The sequence below is a fragment of the Mesocricetus auratus genome, unplaced genomic scaffold (genome assembly GCF_017639785.1).
Source record: "Mesocricetus auratus isolate SY011 unplaced genomic scaffold, BCM_Maur_2.0 Super-Scaffold_100006, whole genome shotgun sequence".
Classification (NCBI taxonomy): domain Eukaryota; kingdom Metazoa; phylum Chordata; class Mammalia; order Rodentia; family Cricetidae; genus Mesocricetus; species Mesocricetus auratus.
The window spans coordinates 95,006,565-95,019,390 of record NW_024429190.1 but is presented as its reverse complement, the minus strand read 5'-3'; the positions used below and the strand labels follow the sequence as shown (position 1 = coordinate 95,019,390).

Sequence of the window (12,826 nt, the reverse complement as noted above, 5' to 3'; positions counted from 1 at the left end):
TCAGCTACTAGGCACAGTAGTGTATTCTTACAAGATAGATCCACGTGTGGCCCCCCATTAGCATGAACTGTGGTGGGGTCCCAAGTGCTTCTTAGAAGCCATACAGGCTGTAAGACACAGGTACAACCAAATTTAGTATCAGCCTTGATAACCAAGGGTCCTCTCACCAGCACTGCCCACGTTTTATGTAACACATCTTGAATCAATGCTCTATTCATTGATATAGAATAAGGGAGTAAGAACAAGCCTTTGCCTTGGAACTCAGTGTTGGACTGGTAAAGTCTAACAATAGACAGATCGTAAAGATCCATTTCCCTAAGCCAGTGTCTATGGATGGAGCCCTCAAGTGCGGAGACCCAGGGTATCATACTTCTGCGTTTGCCAGCAGCATCATTAGATGATAGCAGCAGTCTTAGGCTATGAAACCAACTCAACAGTAGGAAGCCCAGACGAGAATGGACCTTTGTTCTACTCTAGCACTGTAGGGGTGTCAGTAGACTAGATTTGGGCTATGACACAATGATCTATAGTCAGTGGTCATGGGTGATATGCATGAGACTGAGTCTAGTCACATCGCAGTTATTTTGCCTACAGTGAAGAAGAACTCCACTGAGTTTGACAACAGAATGGTGAGTGAGTGCCATTTCTAGGGCTACTTCATTCCCCGAGAAAGTCTTTGTAGATACTTTCTAGTACATACAAAACAGTTTATCAACCAGTTCCCTTCAACTGAATCTGTAACAATCCAACAACAGCAGACTCCCAGCAAACGGGTCCTAGTGCCAACCAGTGACCGAACGATACACATGACTGCAAGTTCATAGAACGTAATATCCTTGCTTAGAAATTCTGGAAAGAGAAGAGAAAATAAAGCCAATAGCAGAATCTGGGACAAACGCCCAGTCCATCAAGAGGCAGGTGATGTTTCACACAAACAAGGCTCTAGAATTTCCAGATCTAGCCGTGGTAGTGTGTGCTGGTAAGAAATACTGAAGAGGCAGAGGTGAGAGGAAAACTCAAGCGGAGTGCATTTTTAGCCCAGTTACTACAGGCTATGTCTGTAACCTCAACACTAGTAGGCATGGAGAGGAAGGGATAGGTAGATGCCCAAAACTTGTTGGCAGCCTAGCCAAATTAAGGAGCTCAAGGTTCTAGGAGAGATCCTGTCTCAAAACATAAAGAATTCTGGATACAGGACACAGAAAATTCAAGTTGGACCTTAGCTTGAATTGTCCTTCCTTTTGGCTAGCAGTCATGGGTTTTTTTAATGATTTAAAAAAGCATACATGGTCCCCTGGAGAAGGGAAAAGGGACAAGAATTCCTGAGCTAATTGAGAGCATGGGGGAGGGGATAGGGAGTTAGAAGAAAGAGAAGGGGAAAATAGGAGGGGAGAGGAGGACATGAAGGAACAGGAAGATTGAGTCAGGGGAAGAATAGAGGAGAGCAAGAAAAGAGATACCATAATAGAGGGAGTCATTATAGGTTTAAAGAGAAATCTGGCACTAGGGAAGTGTCCAAAGATCTACAAGAATGACCCCAACTAACAATCTAAGCAGTAATGGAGAGGGTACCTTAAATGCCCTTCCCCAATAATGAGATTGATGACCACATTATAAGCCATCCTAGAGCCTTCATCCAGTAGCTGATGGAAGCATAAGCAGACACCCATAGCTAAACACTGAGCTAAACTCCTGGAATCCAGTTGCAGAGAGCAAGGAGTGATGAAGAGGTCAAGACCAGGCTGGAGAAACCCACAGAAACAGCTGACCTGAACAAGGAGGAGCTCATGGACCCCAGACTGATAGCTGGGAAACCATCATAGGACTGTTCCAGACCTCCTGAATGAGGATGTAAGTTTGGATGTCTAAGCAATCTATTGGACCTCTGGTAGTGAATCAGTACTTATCCCTAGTACAGGAATGGACTGTGGGAGCCCACTCCACACAGAGGGATATTCTGTCATCCTAGACACATAGGGAAAGGTTTAGGCTCTGCTCCAAATGATATGACAGACTTTGAAGATTCCCCCATGGATGGCCTCACCCTCCCTGTGGAGCAGAAAGAGGATGGGATGGGGGCAGGGGAGGAGGGGAAGGAGAGGGAACTGAGATTGACATGTAAAACAAGCTTCTTTCTAACTTAAATAAAAAAAATCACTAAAAAGAATGAAATACAAAAAAGAAAACATTTGCATGTGTAAGTTTGTGTGCTTACATGTCTGTATGCACAGTGTGTAAGAACATATGTCCATGGAGGCCAGTCAAAGAGGGCATCAGATCCCCTGGAGTAAAATTCCTGGCAACTGTGAGACACCCAGTGCAGGTGCTGGAAATCAAACTTGGGTCCTCCACAAGAACAAAAAAAAATGCCCTTGAATACTCAACCGTCTTTCCAGTCCTAATATTTTTAAATGTATCAGTTTAAAAATGAACCCAGAGGCTGGGGTGAAATTAAATATTGAGGCACAGGCTTTATATATGGAAAACCCAGAATTGAAAATCAAAAATCTCATTAATTAATTGGTTTTTAATGATGGTCTTTTCATAAACCTGGCCCTGGGTTACCTGGAAAAAGACTTTCTAGGTCTCATAAAAAGAGTCAAGCACATGTTACTGGAGGTTTAAAGAGAAGCATAAAACAACAGGACTATAGGAAATGGTGTGGGAAGAGATAATGCGGATAAAGGAAGATTAAATCAATAATGTTCCAAAAGCACTAACTATAAAAGAAGCGATTAGAACTGGGAAATGCAGTCTACTAAGAGAGAAGGAAAATCAATTTACAAATAGAAAATATGTGTCATACACAGATGTAGTTTAAGCAATTATGGGATTCAGAATCTACAAAGACCTACTATAAGCAAAGGCAATTGCACAGGTCCATCACACACAAGGGAGTCCTGTGGTCAACGAGCACATGAGGATGGACTATACTCCACCAGTCAGTAAGAAGTTGTATATTAAACCACAATGAACCATCATCGGGCACCACATTGACTAGAATGTTTAAACTTAAAAAGGTTGGCAGTACCAAGCTTTGTTATGTGTGACAGTTGGAAAACTCATATATGTTTAAGTAAAATATGGTTCAATAGATTCACACAGTGGGATAACACTTGGCTTCTTTTAAACACTGAGTATTTATATACACTTACATAGGAAGAAATCCCATTCATGTTTTAATTGAAAGGGATAAAAGGAAAAATGCTATGCTTCTCATATGTAGTTTATGACAGGAAAAGATACAAATGCATAAATATTTATAAACATTAATATACTTTAATAATAAGATAATATTAGTAGCAGCTTCTTTAAAGAATTATGTTAAGGATAAGGGATGATTTTGTATCTTATAGTATTTAAATTTACCATATTTGAGGATTTTCTTATACTTATTTATGTACACAGCATAAACACACACACACACACACACACACACACACACACACACACACACACACACACACACACACAACCTACTCACCCCAGAGAGGCAACCCATTCAGACCAAAGTAACAACTGCATTGAAGTCTAACTTGGTGAACCAATTAGTTTTTATTGGGGTTACTAACAGGGACATTGGGGTGACTTACAGGAGCAGGGATGACTCCAACATGACTGTATCACAGAAAAGCCCAACCCAGTCTGACATCATGAAATTTGCAATTCCTGGAGCTCTCTGGCTTGCAGCAACTAAGAAAATCAGAGATGCTCAGGCATCTTGATGGACCAGTCTCACTCCATCTTAAGGTTGAAAGCCATCTTATTACAAGGTCAAAGTAAGATCATTCCTGTATTCTGTAAAAATCGTCTGAGCATGACTTGACTCATTTTCTGGAATTTGACATGTTCTACAGCCTATGGAATTTGACTCACTGTATAACTCTACCAATAAGTTATTCTGCCCAATGATTTCTATCCAATTCTTATGCAACCAAAATTCCTCTGGAAATTCCCCCAACCCATGTAAACTCTCAATCCTTGCAGTTTTCATGATGAAATCCCCCACTTTCCCCATGTTTGGAAATGTCCTCTCAAATCCCACAGTTAAGGAGAGGCAGTTGCTAGATTGGCTATATTGTTAAAATATAACAAAGCTTGCTATAAACTTGACTAACTTGGGTAATGGTCTTCACTCTTGTTTCGTGGGATTAGCTATCTTCTCTAGTCACTCAGCTGGTCAGTCTCCTCCTCTGGAAGTGTTCACTGACTCTTGCAAGTTTGGCTTTCCAAGAAGGGTGTCTACTTCTTGAGTGTGTGAGCACTGTTCCCTTCTGAAGGGAATGTTTCAGTTCCTTGCAAATGGCTCTACAACACTCCTCCCTACCCTGGTTAAGACAGAGCCTTTGCCTTCTTCACTGAGGACATGCCGCCAAACTTTCTTTCTCCAATATTAGCATACCAAGGATAAGGATATACCAGAGAAGGAAATAGATTGGTTCACTGAGAGTCAGTGTGCCAAGGAGGTTGATTTGTAAATGATAGAGGCTCCAAATTATTAGTAATTACACTTTGTTTTAGTTTTATCAACATTTTCTTATCCTTCCATCTATGCACAGATCATCCTGACCGACTCAGCCAGATATGAAGTCTTAATGTGTTTCCAGGCTCAAAGCCAGAGTGCTTCTAGAACGAAAATCTCTTAACTCAATGAATGGTCTGGCTACCTCTTAAGTGCAAGTAGCTGTCTTCCTTACTTTTAAGGGCATGTACACCGCTCTCTCAGCTTGTGAGTTGACTTGCACAGGGGCTCCTGTTCTGAGAGCAGAGCAGCAGAAGCAAAGGCCCTTCCTAAACCAAAAGGGTTTCTGACAGTTCCCAGGGAATCGCCATTCAGCAACCTGATGACTCAGCAAACTGACTTCCAGCAAATTAACTCCTTGTGAGTTGACTGTCAGAAAATTAGCCATTCAATAAATTAGTTTTCATTGAACTGACCTAGATTCATGTACAACCTAAATTCTCAAGTAATAATTTAATCAGAATATTAAATGAGAGCCAAGAATCCCATTTTATTATACTCTAAAAAGCTAAGATTCACTAGATATTAATCACTGTGTATCAAATATTCTCTCTTCCTCTCCCTCTCTCCCTCTCTCCCTCTCTCTCTCTCTCTCTCTCCCTCCCTCTCTCTCTCTCTCTCTCTCTCTCTCTCTCTCTCTCTCTCTCTCTCCCCTCCCTCTCTCCCTCCCCTCTCTCTCTCCCAAAGCATGCAGCTGCTACACTACAGCAGCCAGAATCAGTTCACAATGACCCAGAAGTCCTCAGAGAAGGGAGGTAAAGAAGATGGAATGAGGCCACTTGGCACCTTGCCACCCGGAAACAGGAGCGTACAGAAGCCTGAGTATACTCAAGGTGGTTGCTGGAAAAAAAGAAAATCTCTTAGCTTCGAGCCAAGTTTAGTGGTTTGAAGAGTCAACACCAAGCCCTTAACAAGCATAGGCACTATCCTAAATCAACTCTAAAACATGAGAACACTCACACACCACATCCAAACCCAAGGACGCACCAGGTCTTTATGAAACAGCATGATATCAACACGCAACCAGACACGAGCTTCTGGATACTTTATCTTATCTCTAATACAACATGAAGGCTATGTTAGCTGCTACAGTTTTGTTTAGGGAATGATAACAAAAAAATAATAAAAGTACAGATGAAAATTTTTAGACTGTTTTTAATCTTCTGTTAGTTGAATTTGAATGCCAAACCCTCAGATGTGGTGGATTGACTGTACTATTAGGATGACAACATGGAAGAGAAAACCAAGAACAGAGAAGTGAAGTGACAGACCTAATTTGACTGAATGGGCCTTTAGGACTTCAGCCCAAGGATTCTCGTGTAGTGGTCACAACTTGATGACAGTTCATCTGGAGCATCACAAAGGCAGTTTCTGAGCTACAGCCCGAGTGAAACAAAGCTAGGGGTAAGAAAAGGAGGCCAGAAGGGAAACGGATGTAAGCAGAGCAGATACCAAAACACCCTGAACTCTCACACTGCAAAAGAATGACTCCTGATTCACAAGGGAAGGAAACTTGAAAGGGCAACCCAGAGTCGGGGAGTGTTTAGACAGTGGTGAAACCGGGCTTAGCATACAGGTAGGCTGATTCCAAAGTCCAGAACAATGGAACTCCTATACAGGGCCAAACAGGGAGAGAGGAAGACAAAGAAGGGGATCTTTTGCAAAGAGAGGCTCCATCAAAAATATGGCCTCATTCCCCCAAAGCAACATTTGATGACGTCCCAATCACTTAACCCTGACAAGTAACTCCCAAGCAGGGGATGTGTGCCCATTCTACAGAGAGGCCCAAGCATCTGTAGGCTGCCAGGCACTTGCAGCAATCCCCTCAATCCCTCCCAGCTGTCACACCCAGCTCACCGAAGCATTTAATTTGGTCGAGCTAACGTTGGTTATCAGTTAGAGTGCTTATCAAATGTCAATTAGTACTGTGCCATAATTGATGTCTAATTAACACACTATTGGATGTTGTTGGGTGTCAATTAAATGCCGAAACAGTCCTTTCTGTTTTATTGCACCAAAACAGTAATTGTAAATTTCTCAGTTCAGTAACTTTGGAATTTATTTTGTTGTAAGCCTTTTGGAATATGGAAAGCCAGAGAGAACTGGAGGGTAGATACTTAATTGATGTGTTACTTTAGTATTGATAAAGTACACCTTATGTTCAGTACCTTTGTGAGAAATTTAATCATTAATTTTTGGAAAGGTCGGAGACATTAGGTATGCATATATTTATTCTTACAGAGTTTCATACATGTGCACAATAAAATTTTAGATATCCACATTTCTCTGACTCCTTCTAAATAATCCCCAGGCAAAATTCATCTCTTGGTTTTCTTATATTGACCCACTAAATTCAATTAGTTCTGCCCATGTGTCCTTGGGTGTGGTGCTGTCATTGCAGCAAGGGTAATCTTCGGTGGACACACCCTCACTGAAGAACAATTCTCCCTCACCCAGTACCTATCAACTGTAAATAGCTCCTCAATAAGAAGTAAGGTCTCAAGAGCAATCCAATGCATATCTTTCACACAGATATCCTCTGTCTCCCTGTCATCTGTACCCCAGTAAAGAGGCACAATATCCAAGTGGGGCTGCAAAGCATTCTGAGCAGAGGGGAAGTAGATGGTGAGCTTAGCCTGGAGTAATAGGGACTAGGCCTCGACCTTGGCCTTGAGAAGGTGGGCTACTTAGTGTCTCATAGTTCTAAAGCCCACCTCCTACCCCCACCTCAGGCTGTGACCTCTGGCTCACCTTGCAGCTGCTCCGTCAGGCTCTCCCAGAAGAGGCTTCTGGAGAAGGAATGCAAGGTTGGGGGAGGGCATGGTTTTGCCTCTTCCCTTTGGCCTCTCGCTCTGATGGGCACAACAGAGACACCTGTTTCTCTGCAACTTCAGCTGCATCTAGTCCGCAGTGATTTTCATCTCATGCCCCCTCCCTGTGTCCACCGGAGGACCTCCAGCACCAGCCAGCAACCCAGTCAACATGATGGGGTCCTGCTCTGTGTGGCTCTTTGATTTGCTTTGGGAATTAATTGATCTCGTTCTCTTTCCTTCTTCCTCCAACTGTAGGGAAGTACAGTGCCTACCTTGGAGATGCTTTGGAGTCCTCTGTGTGCCTTTTCAGCTACACAGCTCACAACTTTGTACAGCACGATATATTAAATTCTCTCTGCTCAGATGACTGATGAGATCTGTCTCCGGATGGGATCCTGACTGATGAAGAAGGATGAACGAGACCTAATGGAGGGCTTACCAAGAGCCTCACGAAACACCTGTACCACAAGATGCAGAAATGAGAAGTGGGGGCTGGGGTGGGAAGATGAGCGGGAAATGGAGGTGTTAAATCCCACCTGCGGGGTGGGTAAGAGTCCAAGTCTTTGCTCTCTGTAGGACTTTGGGCAAATTGCTTTCCCTTTCTGTGCCTCAGTTTCTTTGTCTGTAAAACTGGGCTGTTCCAAGTCCTCACCTCGCCAGTTGGTTTTCTATATTTAATGCTATGTGGAAGCAGGCAGCATCATGCCTGGCATGGAAATGCTCAATAGATCTGTCAGTCATCATCATCTCCTCCTGAGATTGACTGAAAGGAGGAGGCTAAGGTATATATCACAAAAAGCCAAATACCGCCTTCCTGTGACCACATGGCCAGCTCCTGTGAGCTGGACTAAGGACAGCCATGGATCTCAGACACCTGACCCAAAATTCACTGAGTGGAGCACAGAGCACAGCAGACCCTAAGAGGCTGCCAGGACAGCTCAGCACATGACTCTTGGCCACGCTCCCCATTCCTCCTGCTGTGGGGGTCTGAGGCTGAGGCTAGTTTTCCACACACGCAGGCTCCTCCAGTTGCATTTCCCCCTAAGAACAGAGTCCAGATGGGCAGGAGTCCCTCCCCATCTCCCAGACCTCTTCATTTGTATCTTACCTATCAAATACCTTGGAAAGAACTGTCAGACGGTGAGAACAGGACTTACGTAGCCAAGACCACTTCAGGAGGCCCCAGCTCAGGAGATCGATCCTTGGAAGCTTTGACAGAAGTGGAGGGAAACTAAGAAAGCAGGGAAAATCAGGGGCCTGTTGTGGAGTGAAGACACCTTGGCAGCCAGGTTAACGTGAGTCTATGGGAGACAATTTAAGCGGTAGCATGTCTGTTATCTGACATGTATAGAAAGCCAGCAACTGCTTCCTCCAGCCCCGCTATGACGGCAGCACGGGCCTGCTGCGGCAGCGCTCTGCCTTTCCAGGCAAGGTTCTCAGCCTTGAGCATATTTGAGCAACGCCTAGGGAGGAAAAGAGCCTGTGGCCTGCCGGGCCTCCAAAGCAGGTGTGTCTGAGGGCAGGGGCAGATTGCTGTTCAGTTATTTGCTTTATTATCCTCACTTGTGAGTCTGTGGAGGGAGCCACGCTTGTGTGGAAGCCAGAGGACAACTTTCTGGAGTCGGTTCTCTCACTCCACTCTAGAGCCAACTCGGGTAGTCAGGGTGTGCGCTGCAACACTTTTACCCACTGAGCCCTTCACTGGCCCAGCTGTGGGTTTTAATCCACTCCAGAATGTACACAATTGTCACGACTGCTAGGTCCTCCACTCGGAACAGTCTAACATGCAGCAGCAGCGAGTGAGGTCCATTGACTGTGGGAGGGGGAGGACGGTGACTTCCAGCTCAGACTAAAGCATTCGTGGTCTCCGTAGGTTCCAAACTTTGAGCTCCCGGCATCTATCCCCTCTAATTGCTCTCCATTTTCTGCAGGCATCTGGCTGCCCTGGAGAGCTTGTTCCCATACATCACAGGGTCCCTCCCAAGGCTTCCAGCTCATGGCATCTGTGGTCTAGAGGTGAGCTTCTCCTGCTACTGTTCTGCAGACTTCACGCTGAGGACTGCCCCGGTTCAGTTAGAAGCAAAGCTCAGGGCTTGTAGTTTAGGGGAGAAGCTCTCCTGGTCAAGTCCTCCGCCTGTAACCTGGTTTGTGCTGAACCAGGCTGTTAGGACTCCCAAAAGTCAGGAACTTGAGGTCTAAGTAGCCACAGCAGACTCTGGGTGCTGGCAGCCTGATCGGGGGCTCCCCCTGCACCCTCACTAGGAAGCAGAGCATACACAACTTCCCCAGCCTGCGACACTACTCCCAGCTCCAGGCACTGCCACTTCTGATGGTGGCTTTTTACATAAACAGAACAAATTCAGTGCTGGGATTTGGACATGATTCTCCAAAGACACATTTTGCTAGATTTTGAATCTGAAATGTCTCCCACAGGCTCATGTTTTGAATGTTAGCCCCCATCTTGTGGTTTGATGCTGAGGGCTATGGTGCTTTAGGAGCCCGGCTGGGGGGAGGTGGTCTCGAGTGGGAGGGATTATCAGGCTCTTGTTTCCGCCTGCATCTGTGTTCTAGTGCGTGGTCCGTGAACTACCTTTGCCTCAGGCTTTCACCACCATGGACAGAGCCATTCTCCATGTTTCCCTGCTATGGGTGACTACATTCCTTCTGAAGCCGTCATCCAGAATCCAGGCATTTGGTTACAGACACAGAGAAAGAACGTGTGTGTGTGTGTGTGTGTGTGTGTGTGTGTGTGTGTGTGTGTGTGTGTGTGTGTGTGTGTGTGTGTGTGTGTGTGTGTGTGTGTGTGTGTTGGAAACTCAGTCCCTATTCTGAAGAGGGACAGGAGCTGCCATCAAAGGGATTAATGTAGTTCTCCCAGGGCATTAGTTCTTCTTCCGAGAGTTGGTTATACAAAGAGTAAGTCTGGACCCCGGTTTCAACTTCACTTTAGCTCTCCCTCTGCCCTTGGATGCCATCTGTCATGAGCCCCTCATGAGAGGCCAAACCAAACTGAGAGTTTCAAAACTGTGAGCTAGACAAATCTCTTTCGAAACAAAGTAGCCAAAAATGGTCTAATATGCCCCATGTACGCTGGCTTCTAGGGTCTTCATTTCTTCACTTCACTAGAGCTGGGATGAATTAGCTCAGAAAAAAAAACCTGTTAGCAGGAGCTCAAAGTGTTACATGTCTAATTATTCTAAAAGTAGCTCAAAGCAGGAACTGTTTAACTTCCTTCTTTGTCTTCCCTTATACCTCACTCAACAGCTGCTGACCATTGATAGGCTACAACCCAGTGCAATCACTTGAAGTTGCTAGTGCCCCCCTCCCGCTCCCCCAGAGCTCAGAGACTTCTAAGGAGAAACCTCACGTAGATGTGGAGCCCTACCTGAGATCTCCCTCCCTTCTGGGAGCTCCATTGGCCTCTGTCCCCTCTCAGGAATGGCCAACGGGTCCAGGGTTTGCACATGCTCCGCAGATGAAAAGAGCCTGCCACCCACACATCCTAGCATGGATTAAAGAGCTGGGGCTGCTGCAGCTTGTGGTCCGTGCCTTCATTATGGTGCTCCCAAACCTCTCCAATCACAGGACCACGCCCCCTGTGGGCTCAGAGACAACATCTGTCAGTGTCAGGGGCTCAGAACCTGTAGAGTTCCAGGGAAGAGGAAATGGTGGCAGAAGCCTTCGTGCAGCGTTGGAACTAGGAACTATCTGGAAAAGCCTTCCCTCTGGACTTGTGATTAATGTTGGTGCATGGCATGAGACCCACATCTAATTGCTCTTGCTTTCTAAATATTTTGCCAGAGGTTGCAACACCATTGCTTATATTATCATTTTCCCGTTGCTTTGAAATGCCATTTTCATTATGAACGAAATTCTGTATTTTAATATTGCCCATGATATACCTACTTCTGTATCAGTAAGCTCACTCTTTCTATGATTGTCCCCTTTTAGCTGTCTTTAATATCCAAAGCAAGCTTAATTTCTGGACACTTTTCATATGAGAATTTTCATACTGTTCTTTTAATGTGAATTGTTTTATTTAGATTTTAGTACTAATTTGAATTGATGCTTTTCCACTAAGTATTTTAGTGTCTCTCTCTCTCTCTCTCTCTCTCTCTCTCTCTCTCTCTCTCTCTCTCTCTCTCTCTGTGTGTGTGTGTGTGTGTGTGTGTGTGTGTGCACATACATGAGCATGTGTGTCCTCAGAGGCTCCCCTGGAGGTGGTTGTGAGCCATCCAACTTGGGAGCTAGGAACCTAACTATGGTTTTCTGGAACAGCAGCAAGTACTCTGAACCATTGAGTCATCTCACCAGTCCCTTATTCAATCTTTTAAAAGAACATAATGGGAATATTTTCCTTGAGCTGGGCTGTTACTGTCATCTGTGATTTTGAATATTCTGGCTACTTTGTCCACTTTTATAAGTAATTGATCCTGAGGTTTCCTGGGTACTGGGAACTTTGGCAGTGTCAGTCCTGACTTGTGTCCTCATAATGCTGAGGTTTGAATTGCAATGAACTGTATGCATATAGTTGAGAGCTGAGCTCTGGCCACTGGTACTGCAGGTGATCCTTGGTAAGTAAAGAAATAGTTAGACTTCACCTCTGCTATCTATCCCTTGGCATCCCAGGAGCTGCCAAGCCCTCCCCCAACACCAAGAATCATGGCAGAACCTGAGCCTGATAGTGATCTCTGATGACTGTTGCCAATGCACTTTGGGAAGGGGGTTTTCCTGGATTTCTTGCTGCCACCCAGAGTGTGGGAGGCCTCCTGAATAGCCACTGGTGGCAACTAGTGAGGCCGGCAGATTGTTCTTCTCAAAGAAACACGGGATGCCCTGGGCTCCTCCATCCTCATGCACTGGCTGTCTCTGCTGCCGCTTCCCTGGCTCACCCACCCACAAGCAGCATCCTTTACAGCAAAAGTGTCCAATCATTTGGCTTCTCTAGGCTACACACAACAAGGGGTTACCTTGGTCCACATACAGCTCCCTTTCTTCTTCCTGGTCCTACCTGGCCATCTGCCCAATCTATTGTCTCAAATTTCCAAGGTCTAGGCCCCAGGCAGACCCTTTCCCAGCAGCCTCTGCATGAATGCAGGCTGCCCATAGAAAAGAGTGGATCAAGCTGCTGGGATCTGGAACTGGGGAGAACACAGGGATAATAACATTGCTGATAAAACACAAAACATCATTTTCTTCCAACCAAATTTGAATGGACATTTCCTTGGGCCACCAGCTCACAAAAAGTGACACAGAGACATTATTAACTATGAAATCTCAGCCAATGGCTTAGGCTTGTTTCTAACTAGCTCTTATAACTTAAATTAACCCATTTCTATTAATTTACTTTCTGTCTCGTGGCTTTATAACTTCATCTCTGGATTGTCCACCCTGCTTCCTCTCCAACTGGCTGGTGACTCTGCATTCTTCCCAGTGTTCTCTCTACCCTGAAAATCCTGTCTAACTAATGACTGTTTAGTTTTTTATTAAA

General features: G+C 44.9%; 1 long non-coding RNA gene across 4 annotated transcripts in view; it reads right to left on the bottom strand.

Annotated features, from left to right (window-relative positions):
• Positions 1-8,822, bottom strand: part of LOC110342321 — a 29,663-nt gene extending 20,841 nt beyond the window's left edge. The window contains exons 1-3 of one of the 4 annotated variants that reach the window (XR_002384357.2): positions 8,444-8,822; positions 7,608-7,793; positions 7,274-7,374 (exon numbers count right to left, since the gene is read on the bottom strand). This is a non-coding gene — a long non-coding RNA (uncharacterized LOC110342321). The remainder of the gene's footprint in view (positions 1-7,273; positions 7,375-7,607; positions 7,794-8,443) is intronic. The other 3 variants (XR_002384362.2, XR_002384356.2, XR_002384360.2) reach the window with 3 other exon arrangements.
• Between the last annotated feature and the right edge of the window lie 4,004 nt (positions 8,823-12,826).